Source organism: Schistocerca serialis, chromosome 4 (assembly GCF_023864345.2).
Source record: "Schistocerca serialis cubense isolate TAMUIC-IGC-003099 chromosome 4, iqSchSeri2.2, whole genome shotgun sequence".
NCBI lineage: Eukaryota > Metazoa > Arthropoda > Insecta > Orthoptera > Acrididae > Schistocerca > Schistocerca serialis.
In genome coordinates, this window is record NC_064641.1 from 473,480,729 (window position 1) to 473,496,107 (window position 15,379).

Genomic DNA, 15,379 nt, shown 5'->3' on the forward strand with positions numbered 1-15,379 from the left:
CATGAATTTCCATGGGCAAAGTTTCATGAGCCGGAGGATCCTTGGTTCGATTCTGATTCCGGCGCGAAGCAAAGGGCCTGGAATGGTTGTGAGTGTCCATTCTGAGCTTTTTCTGGCAGACACTCTGAACATGTCCTTTTTTATTACAGAAAAAGCAAATAGCCTGGCGTGACGGGCAATTCTCACGCGAATGTCTAGTAGCACGCTGCGGGCGTGATTTTAGAACTGCATTTGCTTGCCTGTGTGGCACACGTGGCTGAGAGCCAGGCGGCCGTTGCACAGCCGGGCACGAGGACTGTTTACTGTTCCGTGCAGCGCGCCCGGCGGTTCGGGTAATGTGACATACGGCTGGTGAAGTTTCAAATGATTCCTGAGCAAAGTCAAGTGTGTCCTGCCGATCCAATATGTCCAGCACTTGTTCAAGGGAGTGATTGACTAGTTTCAAAATTTGTTCCCTTATACGAACATCAGAAAAGTTTTGTGCAATTGCATCACGTACCATGGTATCTGAATAAGGGAGTCCACATTGACACTCAAAAGCACAATCCCTAGTAAGGCCTTGCAAGGTTGCAACCCACTCCCGATTAGTTTGACCGGCCATACGTTTTGTACAAAAGAAGGCATACCGTTTTGCAACTACATTGACTGATTCTTTGAAATATGCATCTAATGCAGACAAAATTTCGTCGTAGGACAGAGTTGCTAAGTCGCGTCGGGGAAATAATTTGACTATCACACGGTACGTTTGGACGCCTACGGAGGAAAGGAGAAAAGGCTGCCGCTCATTACCTTGAATTCTGTAGGTGGCGAGAAAGAATCCAAATTGGCGTGACCACTCCGTCCAGTTTTCCAGTGTAGCATCAAAAGGACGAAAGTTGGTGCAACAGCGTGTTGTGGCTGCGGTAGCGGTGGAGTGGTGGCTGCCGCATCGTTTTGCATCGCACGTTGACCCTGGACGAGCTGTCCAAGGGCATCCAATAAGGCCTGCGTCTGCTGATTCCGCAAGCGATAAAATTCGGACAGTACATCTGGAGATGGTGGCGAAGCCATTACACAAGTAAATCAGGGCAATATCGATAAGAACGCGGAAAACCTCGTCGACAAAATGTCGTGGATTGGCAGGAGCCAACCCACGGAGTTTGGAGGAAGCCGAAAGGCACGCTTTTTAAGCTCACGCAGGCTGGCGTGAGGTCTGGAACAGGTCAAGGAAATTAGACTAGCAAGAAAACGTACGAAGCTGCTGGAATACTTTAATCCATTAATGTTGAACGTAGCTCTTGTCTGTACATTCTTTACAATATCAATAGCGACTGATAATGGCGCCTTGCTAGGTTGTAGCAAATGACGTAGCTGAAGGCTATGCTAACTATCGTCTCGGCAAATGAGAACGTATTTTGTCAATGAACCATCGCTAGCAAAGTCGCTTGTACAACTGGGGCTAGTGCTAGGAAGTCTCTCTAGACCTGCCGTGTGGCGGCGCTCGGTCTGCAATCACTGATAGTGGCGACACGCGGGTCCGACGTATACTAATGGACCGCGGCCGATTTAAAGGCTACCACCTAGCAAGTGTGGTGTCTGGCGGTGACACCACAGTATCAACCTTTTTTTTTTTTGATGACTTCACTCAACACAAATGCGTGTTACTTACTACTTTCGGCACCGATTGGACGTTTATGGATGAGTTATGAGTCTTATCTGTAAGCTGAGATTAAAATCAATGTCAGTAGTGCCGGCTAAATTTACGTCTTTAGTCGCGATCGAAAGGTAAGAAGTCGAATAAATCAGTATGTCTTTATCAAAAGGGGCAGTCAAATGAAAAAGAGACAGATAGATTAAAAAACGGTTCATTATTTCAAACGTAATCGCCATCACTGTTAATACATTTATCTCACTATGAGACCAATCAGTCAATGCCTTCATGGAAAAATAACTGCGGTTACCTATGGAACTCGGGCTGTACCCATGCTTGCACAGCTTCGTTCGAAGAACATCCACAGGCACAAATATCTTTCTTCAAGGTTCCAAAAATATGGAACTCGCATGGAGAGAAATCGGAACTGTAAAGAGCGAAACTCCCACAGCGTAGTCGAAATAACAGGCATACTAGCTCCGGAACAGTTATCGTGACTTTTTTTTTCTTTTTTTTTTTTCTTTTTTTTTTTTTTATAGCAATGGCTCTCTGCTAATTTACTTTGTTGAACGAGGCGCCACAACTAACGCACAGCGGTAAGTGGTGACTTAGCAAAAGTTGATACTCGTCATGAAGTCCAAACGCCCAAAAATGTTGACGGACGGCAACATTCTCTTGCGGGATAATGTCCGCCCACATGTTGCCAAAGCTTTTTCAACTATGCTGTAGAAGTTTCGCTTGAAAGCCTTTACGTATCACTGATACCGACCACCTGATCTCTTCCCATGCTATTTCCGTGTTTTTGGAGCCCTGAAGAAAGATAATCGTGGTCGTCAGTTTCTTTAGGATGAAGAAGTGCACTTCTGGGTACAATCATAGTTTCATAGACAACCGCAAACATTTTTCCTTCAAGGCATTAAGCGTGTTGTCTAACACTGCGATAAATGTATTAACGGTTATGGCGATTAGTTTGGAAATAAAAAACAATTTCCTTACTTTCCCACCTGTTTCGTTTTCATTTGATGGTCCTTACATTATCCGTTTTTTTAAAATGTGAGATGAAGGTTGTTTTAATTTGTATGTCTGTAATGATTATTTGCATTCAACTACTTTAACAATATTTTACGTCATCAGGTTGTTGACCCTTGGACACATAAACAAAATAAAACAAAAATTAATGCAGACGAGTAGTTGTAAGTGTTTGATATTTTACTGAAGTAATAGCAAGAGTTTGGCCAAATAACATTTTTTGAAATATAAACAGAAGCAGCGAATTGTCAGTGGTACCTCGGGAATAGCCAAACACATCTACCTGTAGACGCCAGGAAAAGCACAAGTGGTCACTATTGCTTCCCCACTGCTGTATAACTGAAGAAAAGGACAGTCTGCTTCACGATTGCGGCGTGTAAAGTGGACGCTTTTATGTAAGACCCAGATTCAATGAGTTTCTTATTTCCTGAATGCTACAGAGTATCAACCACCTGGTGATGTGATCATTGTCCCTCGAAACGAGCAGTTCATTTGTATCGAGAACAATTAAAGTAGTTGAATGCAAATAATTACTAAATCCTTAAGTCGGCCAACATCCTCTTATACTTGTACCTAAAGCGCGCCGCCGTAATCTGCGCGAAGGTAGCTGTCAACGACATCCAATTAAAACACTGTAGCCAGCACAGTACACGATAGCAGGCGAACCACCCGCCAAGCGACTTCCCAGCAGCGCTACTGCCGAGGGTTAGAGGCGTTCACAACCCTCTACACCTCAAGCGGTCCTGGTGGGTCATTCCAGGCTCGTTAGCCTGAACTACCTGGAATCTCCACCATCTACTATAAACTAGTATAAACTCCTCTCCTCAGCAAAGTGTTTAGGGATAATAACAGATCGAAACCTAAACTGCGCTGAACACACAACTACACTGTGCGAAAAGGCTTCAGCATCTCTCCGTGCACTACAAAAATTTTAAGCTCTCTTACCTTTCCAGATGAAGAAGCAAAGTTTTCGTAAGCTTGAACTTCCATTTGTTGATTATAGCGATGTTATCCTGTAACGTAATTTAAACAAAGTTCACTGCTCTTAGAACTTGGTGACAAACGCCTTCTTCGTTCGAACTTTTTGATGATGTTTCACCAACTTATGCTCAGTTATCCTTGGTGAGTGCAGACAGGCACAAAGATTTTCAAACACTCTGTCTCCTCCACAATCTCATCATCGTATACAGAATCTCATATCTTTCCTTCTTCTTGTATTGTACAGAAATGGTCATGGAATATGCACGTTTATTTAAACACTTTGAGTTAGCGTGGAATCGAGACTGTCGAAAACGTGAACTTACATTACGATATTAAAGACGGTTGCAAGACTACAGAGTCGATTTTCTTGCAAATTCGTGTGAGTTGCGTCAATTTGCTTTGTGAAACTGATACTTGAGTTCTGAGCTACACGTACCAAAAACATAAAACTTAAAAAATTCCGATTCCCATGGTCTCTTTGTAAACGTTTTTCCAGATACAACTTTTTTATTAATTCAATTTCTACCTTTTGTGGAGTTACTGAGAAAGAAACATTTTTAAATCATATAAAGAATTAATATTAATCATATGGCGCAAATTTCATACGTTAGGTATGCGTCCTGTTGAGTGTGATGAGAAACTTTAAAAAAAAAAGACGTGGCCGTGGGCAGGCCTTCTATTGTGATGCTATGAATAGGCGCCAACGAACCGACGAGTGTTTGCAGAGACAGATGGGCGTGCAAACCGAACTGGGCCACACGAATTCCGCTGTCTCATCAATAGATGGCGGCACTCTTTGAGGCGCAGTGTTTGGCATGCACTCTGAGTATGAGAATTTTAGGCCGCTGGTCAGGTAAACGCAGGCTCTGGCCGCGTGGTCTGGAATATCTGGCCGTTGATGTGAAACCGTTGGCGGGTAACTGCCATGGACATGGTTGTCCATAACAAATATCAGACAAGTCTAAATATAGCAAAACCTGTAACCAACTAGTGACAGAGAAGCCAGTAACATAGTTACAAAGACAAAATTAAAACAAGTGCGAGGATCAACATGCTCCCATGATACGATGTATCGTTCGTATGTTATGTTAAATTTTATGTATAGAGCCAATTTTAAAAAGTAATATTTAAAAACACCTTAAGCAATTTTTACAAACGGAGTGTCTACTGGTAGGTCTCATTGAGTACTATGGTTTTATTACAGCAGAACTTTTATAAACATTATCCAATTTTAATTACAGGCCTGAATGTACATTCTGCACACATAAACCTGAATTTTCAATAAATATGATATGAAACATTGAAAGTAGCGGTAGTATTGCTACACTGCTTGACAAGTGATAAGGAATAAGTGATACTTGCTATAGAACTGTAAATTTCTACTGAACAACCGAAAATTGCTACGGGACACCTGACCATTGACAGAAAAGGAAATGTAGAGGACGGGAAGCCTGTGCACGAATGCACTGTATGCATTCGACAGTTCATGCAGTACGGGTTTTGATGAATATTGTTATGAAACCGATTAGTACCACATTCCGTGTGGTACGGCAACAAGTCTGCAAGATATGATTTGAGTGCTTACGACTGTGGACGAGCAGTTGGACGTTTCTAAGACGGGCAAAGTATCACTACCGTGGCCACAGTAATGGGTGTATCCAAAAGTGTCTCTCACGATTAAAAATGGCCGCTGACGTGTGGAAATGCTATGCGAAAGCAGACGGTGGTCGTAGATGGACCACTACACTGTAAGAGAAATGATACTTAGCCCTAGCGGTTAAAGGGAAAAAATATTTCACTCCTAGACAGCTCGTACCACGTTTTCAAATGGTTCAAATGGCTCTGAGCACTATGGGACTTAACAGCTATGGTCATCAGTCCCCTAGAACTTAGAACTACTTAAACCCAACTAACCTAAGGACATCACACAACACCCAGTCATCACGAGGCAGAGAAAATCCCTGACCCCGCCGGGAGTCGAACCCGGGAACCGGGGCGTGGGAAGCGAGAACGCTACCCCACGACCACGAGCTGCGGACCCACCTTTTCAATATCGCAGTTGTAGGGGAAGGAGCAGAAGAAAAGGTTAGGAGAATGTGGGCTTGGGACAGGGAATGAGAGAGAAGAAAGGTTGAGTACTGTAATAAATTTCAGCTAATAATAGCGAAAACTCTGTTCAAGAATCACAAGGGGAGGAGGTATATCTGGAAGGGCGTGGGTGATACGGGAAGATTTCAGTTAGGTTAAATCATGGTCAAGCAGAGACTCCGAAGTCAAATACTGGGTTGTAAGGCGTACCAAGGAGCAGATATAGATTCAGGTCACAATTTAGTAGTGATGAACAGTACGTTGAAGTTTAATAGATTAGTGAGGAAGAATCAATATCCAAAGAAGTGGGATACAGAAGTACTAAGGAATGGCGAGACACGCTTGAAGTTCTGTACGGCTATAGATTCAGCAGTGAGGAATAGCTCAGTAGGCAGTACAGTTTAAGAGGAATGGACATCTCTAAAACGGTCAATCACAGAAGTTGGAAAGGAAAACATAGTTACAAAGATGGTAACTGTGAAGAAACCATGCGGAATAGAAGAAATACTTCAGTTGATCAATGAAAGGAGGAAGTACAAAACTGCTGAAGGAAATTCAGGAATACAGAAATACAAGTTGCAGAGGAATGAAATAAATAGGAAATGCAGGGAAGTTAAGACGAAATAGCTCGATGAAAAATGTGAAGAAATCGAAAAAGAAATGATTGTCGGAAGGACTGACTCAGCATATAGGAGATTCAAAACGACCTTTGGTGACATTAAAAGCAACGGTGGTAACATTAAGAGTGCAACGGGAATTCCACTGTTAAAGCAAGAGTGGTAACACTTAAGAGGGCAAAGGGAATTCCACGGTCAAAGGCAGAGGAGAGAGCTGATGGGTGGAAAGAGCACATTGAAGGCCTCTATAAAGGGGAACATTTGCCTGATGCGATAGAAGAAGAAACAGGAGTGGATTTAGAAGAGATGCAGGATCCAGTATCAGAATCAGAATTTGAGAGAGCTTCGGAGAACTTAAGCTCAAATAATGTGGAAGGCATAGATAACATTCCATCAGAATTTCTAAAATCATTGGAGAAAGTGACAACAAAACGACTGTTAATGTTGGTGTGTAGAATGTATGGCGACATAGCATCTGAGTTTGGGGAAAACATCATCCACACATTTCCGAAGACAGCAAGAGCTCACAAGTGCGAGAATTACGCACAATCAGCTTAACAGCTCATGCATCCAAGTTGCTTACATGAATAGTATACAGAAGAATCGAGAAGAAAATGAGGATGTGTTAGATGACGATCGGTTTGGCTTGAGGAAAGGTAAAGGCATCAGAGAGGAAATTCTGAAGTTGCGGTTGATAAGAAAAATCAAGACAAGTTCACAGGCTTTGTCAACCTGGAAAAAGCGTTTGTCAATGTAAAATGGTGCAAGATGTTCTAAACCCTCATAAAATAGGTGTGAGCTGTAGGGAGAGACGAGTAATATACAATATATACAGGAGCCAAGAGGGAACAAAAAGAGTGAATGACGAAGAACGAAGTGCTCGGATTAAAAAGGGTGTAATACAGGGATGTAGTCTTTCGCTCTTACTGTTCAATATATCCATCAAAGAAGCAATGATGGAAATTAAAGGAAAGGTTCAGGAGTGGAGTTAAAATTCAAGGTGAAAGGATATCAATGATATTGTTCGCCGATGATATTGCTATCCTGAGTGAAAGTGAAGAAGATTTACATGTGCTGATTGGAATAAACAACCTAATGGGCGCAGAATATGGATTGAGAGTAAATCAAAAAAGGATGAAAGAACTGAGAAGTAGTAGAAATTAGAACAGCGAAAAACATAACGTCAGGATTGATGGTCACGAAGTAGATGGAATTAAGGAATTCTGCTACCTAGGCAGCAAAATAACCAATCGCGGACGGAGCAAGGAGGTAATTGAAAGAGGACTAGCACTGGCTAAAAAGGCATTCCTGGCCAAGAGAAGTCTACTAGTGTCAAACATAGGCTTTAATTTAAGGAAGAAATCTTTGAGAACAGGTGTTGCACTGCGCAGAATCAGAGAGGAAAGGAATATGTAGGAGGCACTGACAAGAAGGGACAAAATGACAGGACATCTGTTAAGACATCAGGGAATGACTTCCATGGTATTAGAAGGAGCTGTAGGGGACAAAAACTGTTGGGGCAGACAGAGAATGAAACACATCCAGAAAATAATTGAGGACGTAGGTTGCAACTGTTACTCTGAGATGAAGAGGTTGGCACACGAGAGTAATTCGCATCAAACCATTCAGAAGACTGATGACACAAAAAAAAAGACAGATCGCTGCAGACCTTGATGCCTCTTCCAGAACGATTTCGCGGTGATTCTATCAGGCTGCTTTGTATGGTCGGAAGCCTGTTAAATGCATTGCACTTCAACCACGCCATGGTCGAGAAAGAGTTCTTTGTTGTAGCAAGCATGTCGGTTCGGGTCAGCAACAGTGGCTCAGTCTTGTTCTCCGATGAATCCCGCTTCACTGTGGCAAGTGATTCTTGTCCCCAGTTAGTATGGAGAGAAAGGGGTACACGTTACACAGTACAGTATATACATAAACCTCATCGGCATGGCCTAGGCGTTATGATGTGGGAAGCCATTATGCATAACGGCGGCTGCATATACACTTAGGTCATGAGAGTCATGGAATAGCGATATGTACACACACAGATGACGGTAGTATCGCGTACACAACGTATAAAAGGGCAGTGCATTAACGGAGATGCCATTTGTACTCAGATGATTCATATTAAAAAGTTTCCAACGTGATTGTGGCAGCACGACGGGAATTAAGACTTTAATCGCGAACAACGCAGTGGCCGAGGGCCTTCATTTAACACCGAGGCAGCGGCGTTAGAGTAGTTCAGTCAGTGGTAACAGACAACCAAAAAAGTGTGTGATATAATCTTTGAAATTCCTGTAGATCGTACGACGAACGTATCCGTTTGGACAGTGGGCGTGATTTGGCTTTAATGTAAAACGGCAGCAGACGTCTGATGTGAGTGCCTTTGCTAACAGCACGACATCGCTTGCAGCGCCTCTCGTGGACACTTGACCATCTCAGTTGGACCGTAGACGACTGGAAAACCGTGGCCTGTACAGATGAGTCCAGATTTCAGGTGGTAAGAGCTGAGGGTAGGTTCTGAGTGTGGCGCCGATCCCACGAATCCATAGATCAAAGTTGCCAACAAGGCGCTGTGCAAGATGTTGGTGGCATCATAATGGTATGGGCTGCGTTTACGTGGAATGGAGTGGATCCTCTGGTCAATTAACCGATCGTTGACCTGAAGTGACGGCTAGTAGGAAACCATCTGAAGCCATTCACTGACTTCATGCTCCCAAATGACCATGGAAATGTCATGGATGACAATGCGTCTAGTCACTGGGCCACAATTATTCGCGATTGGTCTAAAGAACATTCTCGACAGTTCGAGCTAATGACTTGGTCATCCAGATCACCCGATATGGAACATAATTGAGAGATCCGTTCATGCGCAGAATCCTGCACCGGGAACACTTTCGCAATTATGGACTGCTACAGAAGCACCATAGCTCATTATTCCTGCACGGACTTGTAGTACTTGTGGAGTTTAGTTGCTGCACTACGCCGGGAAAAAAGAGGCACAACACGATATTAGGAGGTATCCCATGACTTTTGTCACTTCCGTGTATTTGAGCGATGTACCTCTCCAGCACAGCCGTATAGCAGAGATATCACTCTGCTTCATATCCGTCTGTATAGGGGTGCGGTAAGATCCAAGTTTCTGTTCATGGACGGCTGTACCCGTCCACATCGGACCACTGGGGTGTTGGGCACACTGGAAAGTGAAGGTGCAGAACGTATGGAATGGCTTGCGTATCCCTTAGACATGAGGCCTATAGAGCATTCCTGGTATGCCCTCAGCAGACATGTTTCACAACGAACTCCCCCTCCTCAAACAGTGTAAGAACTGAAAACTGCCTTGAGAGATGAGTGGAGCAATATCCCCCAAGGAGTCAGTTTTGTATGCTGCATGTACAACAAGTGCAAAATGTGCATTAATGCCTCCAGAGAGCATATTCATTAGTGAGAGTCCAATGTCGACCTTTATGTTAAGTGTGAGGTGTGTCAAACCGGAAATCTGTTGTGTTTCTTTCCCAACAGGTGAAATCTGTATCACTTTTGGTTATAAATATACCAGTCCCTTTCTGTTACGTTATGTTGTGTGTTTGATATCGTCCGTCATTGCCTTAACAATTGTCAAGTAGTGTGACTAGATATAATGAGGGATATTTGTTCGTACTTAGGTTTTATTGTTATTTATTAGTAACATAACAATGGAAAGTATTGTTTTCTTGGATAAAATCATTATTTGTGAGCTAACTAGTTAATCTGGAAGTTAGAGAAAATCTAAGAACAGCGATAGAAAGTTGTGGAAACTTACGTGTGAATTCATATCTGATACATGTATTTAACATTAAATTTATAGTTTGTAGATATGTTCCGTAAGTCGGAAGTGTGTGCACATGTCTCACATCAAGACGGGGGAGATAAATAGCAGCAACTGTCATTGCTCTTAGACAGTTAATATTTGGTTCATGTGGCAGTAGGGTTTGAGATGTGAAACAGACAGTACGTTTGTTTTGCAGTAGGTAGCATGATGAGTGAATCGTGGACTTGTGAAATTTTGGTATGTCGCTAGTCGAATACTCTGAACTATTTTCAACGTGTGTATTTTGAATACTTCGCTATAGGCGATGTTGTCTGAACTTTAAAGCTTTACTGGGCTTCTATCTAAGGGTGATCAGCACACGGGATTAACTTATTTCGCAATTGTGGAGCTTTTACTTTAGAGTTGCATTAAATTGATTTTAATTGCTTTTCCATGATTTTTCCGAAATTCTACCCAAACGTGGTAAACTGTCCCGTTTCATCTATGCCCTCTTTCAGATCAACATTGTCTCAGTGATGAACAGCTATTAACTCTGATAAGTGTTATTTTCTCAGCCCGTGTGAGGCAAACTGAGGAGTTAGTTGATTAAGAAGTAGCAGCTCCGGCCTCGTAAACGGACGTACGGCTGGGATAGCGGTGTGCTGACCACATGCCACTCTATATCCGCACAAAATGTCGTCTGTGGGCTGAGGTTGACACGGTTACCGGTCGGTGCCTTTGCGCCTTCATGGCCTGTTCGGACGGAGTTAAGATCTCTTAAGTGTTATTTTAAATGAAATGAACACAGTATCGTTAAAATTTAAAACGCTGCGAGTAGTGAACATTATTTTCACCGAAAATTCCTGCCTGCGCTGTATTAATAAATGTTACTATTAAGCATAGCAACACGTCTCATTTTCCTTTTACGAGACCGATGAAAGATATATGTGTAAGAAACGTGACTTTAATTAGCAGTAGAAAAAAAAAAGAGTTTCGACTGTGCGCGAGTTTGTTGGAATTTATGTGTAGACATGACAAAAAAATGCGGGCACGACGCAGAAAGCGACTGCGAATGTATAATTTGGACCGGCCTTTGAGGGGGCACTTGCACTCTGCAGTCGTGCTTTTGGGAGTGCTGCGAACTCCAAAGAAGAAAGGGAACTAACGACAATTGGGAAGTACTAAGGAAAAGTGTTTGTTGTTATATAGGTTCTATGCTGTTCTATCTAGTTAAGTACGAACTTTTGGTTTTGGTGACGCATTCAAGTATCATGCATTTACATGTTGTCTGAAAAACTGTTAATCTTCAGTTGTTGTGAGTGGATAACTGATCCGAAAACAGATGAACAATGGGAACTGTGTTTTGTAATTTCGTAGTGAATTATTCAAGCGTAGAAGCTTTCTTATGGCCATCTCTCCTCTGCAATTGGAAACTAAGTGAGCGGTTCAATACGTGGCGTTGCATAGCAGGACGATAACATCAAGAGAAAATAAGACAGTGAAATTAGGGGAAAAAGGCAACTGCTGTTACATCGGAACGAGTAAAGACTTGGAGTCTCGCTATATATCGATCACTTAAAGCCATGGAGCAAAAGACACCTCAACATGTATCTGAACTTTTGGACTTTGTTTTCTTCTTTTAGGGTTAATGTGGCATGTGTTTATTAGTCTCTAGACTGTAAAGCAGTAAATACTTTAAAATCGAACCACACGTTTAAGGGACCCTATAAACAGCGGCTTTCTGATTTACATTTCATTATTCCTTCAGTTGCTTTTGGAGTTCACGAGCTATTGGTTGAGCAATTATTTTGTGAAAAGAACAAGTTTTAGTTCCTCTATTCATCGTATCGCCACATACGAGGTTGTATCGTCCAGAACGTTTCATGTCTCCTCAAATCATAGTCACAAATTACGCAAAAGCTTACATTTTACGGCTTCGGTAAGTAACCTGGCTGCTACTCGAATTTAGAAATAATATTACAAAACAGAAAGCAGACGATGAGCATTTGGGCATAAGGGACATGAGTAGAAAACGTGTCTTGCGTCAGTTTAGTTTCTGACAAACTAATAAGTATACAGTGAAGTAGAATCTTCTACTAAGCACCACTGCAATCCAAAGTAAAAGAAAAAAAATATGCTCAGGCATAATTATATATTTGTTCAAAATATAGGGTTTTTGTGGAAATGTCAGATAAAAGACAGTGGACGCAGTAACAAGTCATTATTTCTATCATATATGTAAGAAAAAAAGTAGTCCATTCTCAATAACAAGTTCTATACGTGAAGAAGAAGTAGTCAAATGATGCTGCAAGAGGTCAATAAACTACATTATGAAGTTTATTAACAACCAACGGTGGAAAAAGTCTAAAATAAACTGGAGAAATGAAGCATGTTTCTACTTAATGCATACTGCAGAGAACGACTGAATGTGCTGTAAAAGTGATAAACAGAAAAGTTGTCATGGAGTGCATCTAGCTAGTACATTGCTGTATGTCGAATATACAAAACTGCAACTATCTAAATTTTCATGCCTCAAGATATTTAATCAGTGGTTCAGAATCCTCGAACGGTCACTTTCCTTTTAGTATTTTGAAATATAACAGCCATCTTTTTTTTTTTACATTTCTGTTTTGAAAGTTCTGTAATTCCAATGGTATCTGATAAGTGATTTCGTGTAATATATTAAATATCATAAAATTTATGATTCCATTTGTGTACTGGTAGGTCAAGCTTATCTAATATATGTTCGCAATATTTTGCATTTACAAATGAAGCCATAATTATGAAAATTTAGGTTAGCATTGTTATCTTTCAGTATTTTATATAATATGATGTATATCCTATGTAAAAGTCTTTTTTTGTTGTATACGCCAGCGTCAGCATAAAATAAGCAAGGTTTTGTGGATAGTTACTCATAAAATTGTTAAACTTTCAATTGTTAATTATAAAATTTGCACTGTAGCTTTGTTGACTTGATTGTTAAGAAACATATAATAGTAGGAGCACAGGGCTCAAGGGGGATCAGTTGGACACAGTTTTGAGACGCAACCACTGTACTGTACATCTGTGCAATAATCTAATTGTTGTAATACAGTATTGTGACTATGTAGCCTGTTGTGTGGAGTGGGCTCCCACTACGAAGAAGTGGTGCTGTTTGTCATAAATAAACCAATTTAAAACGATTTGGTACCTGGATTATTTCATGGAATTCACACAACTTGATCCAGTTAGCAGATGAAATGGACCGAGGCAACGACTATTTCAGCAGCAACAACAGCAGCGGCGGCAGAACTAAGATACGTATAAGAAATCAACTGAACTATATAAGTGTCGCTTCAGAACTAATTACTAAAGTGTAATGTTTTGGAAACTGTTCTAGCAGTAATCATTTACATTTGTCTCAAAGTAAGTCTTTGAGTAGTGGAGGCCAATGTGATCAGTAAGAAACACCCCGATGATCACAGGTTTCTTCAATGTGTATGGAACACAAGAATAATTTTTGAGGTTTTTGTGGTTAAATCAAATAATCTCTTTTCGATGTTAAAAATTTCGCCCCAGTAAAATTTCTCTGTCTCCCCACGTAACGTAACAAAGAAGTGTCGTTACACTTTGCTATTGTAAATGCTCCTGTTTGTTAGTGCCGTTTTCCCCTTGGAGTAGGAAGCCTTCTCGGATGACAATGTAAACGAATATGAAGACAATTACCTTACTCTGATAAACCTTTATCATAACTTAATTGAACTGATTTAGAGAAGAAATTATATATCTTAATTGTGGTTCTTGTCTTCTTTTCGCTAGTTTGTTCATACCGACGTAAACGTGTCGTGCTACGGAGGCGTTTGAATATGAGTCTATTCGGCGCACCGGAGCTAAATTTAGATCATACCTCGATGTTGGAAACGGCAAGAAGTCACGACATCACATTCACGCTGCAGTCACTGCCTTGTATTCTGGGTGAATGAACAGCACACAAGAGCGCAAAGCCTTTTATTTCCTGGAGAAACGCTCGTTACGTTTTGCTACATAAGGCTCGATTACTTTGTAGTTCTATAGTATACGAGTAGTTCTATTACATCGATCATAATTACACTCTATTATACACCAATATAAAGATTAGCTCGATATCGACACAGTATGTAATCACGAAAATTTGAGGGAAAAAAATATTTGTACCACCTTGACCCATTAACAAGATGTGAATGAAACTGCAGAATGCGCCAGTAAGTTGGGTCATTCACAGATATTGAAGAAGCTTTTGACAGAAACGTTATCTGTACTGGCTTACCTCGAGAAAGAAGCCATTGGTTCAATCTATGTTTTTAGTATACTTTACAACATGTACAGCAATACTACAGCTTAGGTTTCATCACGACAGTGAAAAATTCGGACTCGAAAGTAAAAATTCGTTAATAATAAAACAATACTAAACTACCATAGAGCAAATCTCCAGAGTACGTGTTACTGGAGGAGATCTGAATTACGTTACTTTTAGTGATGAAATTGTGCTTTTTGCCTATGTTGCAGCTAAACTGAAACAACTAATGAATGCGCAAGTTTGATAACAAGATTGAATATCAATTAAAATAAATGTAATCAATTTGAAGAGATCAGAATCACATTATTTTTAGTTGTGAACTTACACATTTGCCTCTGGTGCAGATCAGCTGAAAAAAATAATGGGCGAGGAAGTCTGAAAACAAAATTGAACACCAATTTATAACTAATGTGTAACCTATACGTTGAAAGGAAAACTATATAACTTGAAAATGAACTTAACTGATACGTTTTTCTACTTAAAGCATATTGGAGGGAACGACTGAATGTGCCGTAAAAGTGATAAACAGAAAAGCGAAGTTATCATGGAGTGCTTTTAGCTAATACATACAATATAACGATGATATTTTTGTGCGTAATTCACAACTGAGAAGAGTGCACCCATACAGTAATTTAGCAACTGAAATAATAACCGTTTCAAATAATCTCTGTAATGCCAGATGAGATTAATGCCAGTTATACTCTCTTTAATTCTCTGCCATTCGAACTGTGTGATAAAACTGAGAGCATTAAGCAATAATTGACATATGTCTGTAGGTTTCAATTTTGCAAATAATGACAGCCATTCTCAAAAAAATGAACAACGTACATGTACGAGGGGTGTTCAATAAACAATGGAACACTTTTTCCTGCTCTTCCAATTTCTTTAAAAAATGGGGAATTTGCTATGGGACATTCGTGGAATATTCAAAATTC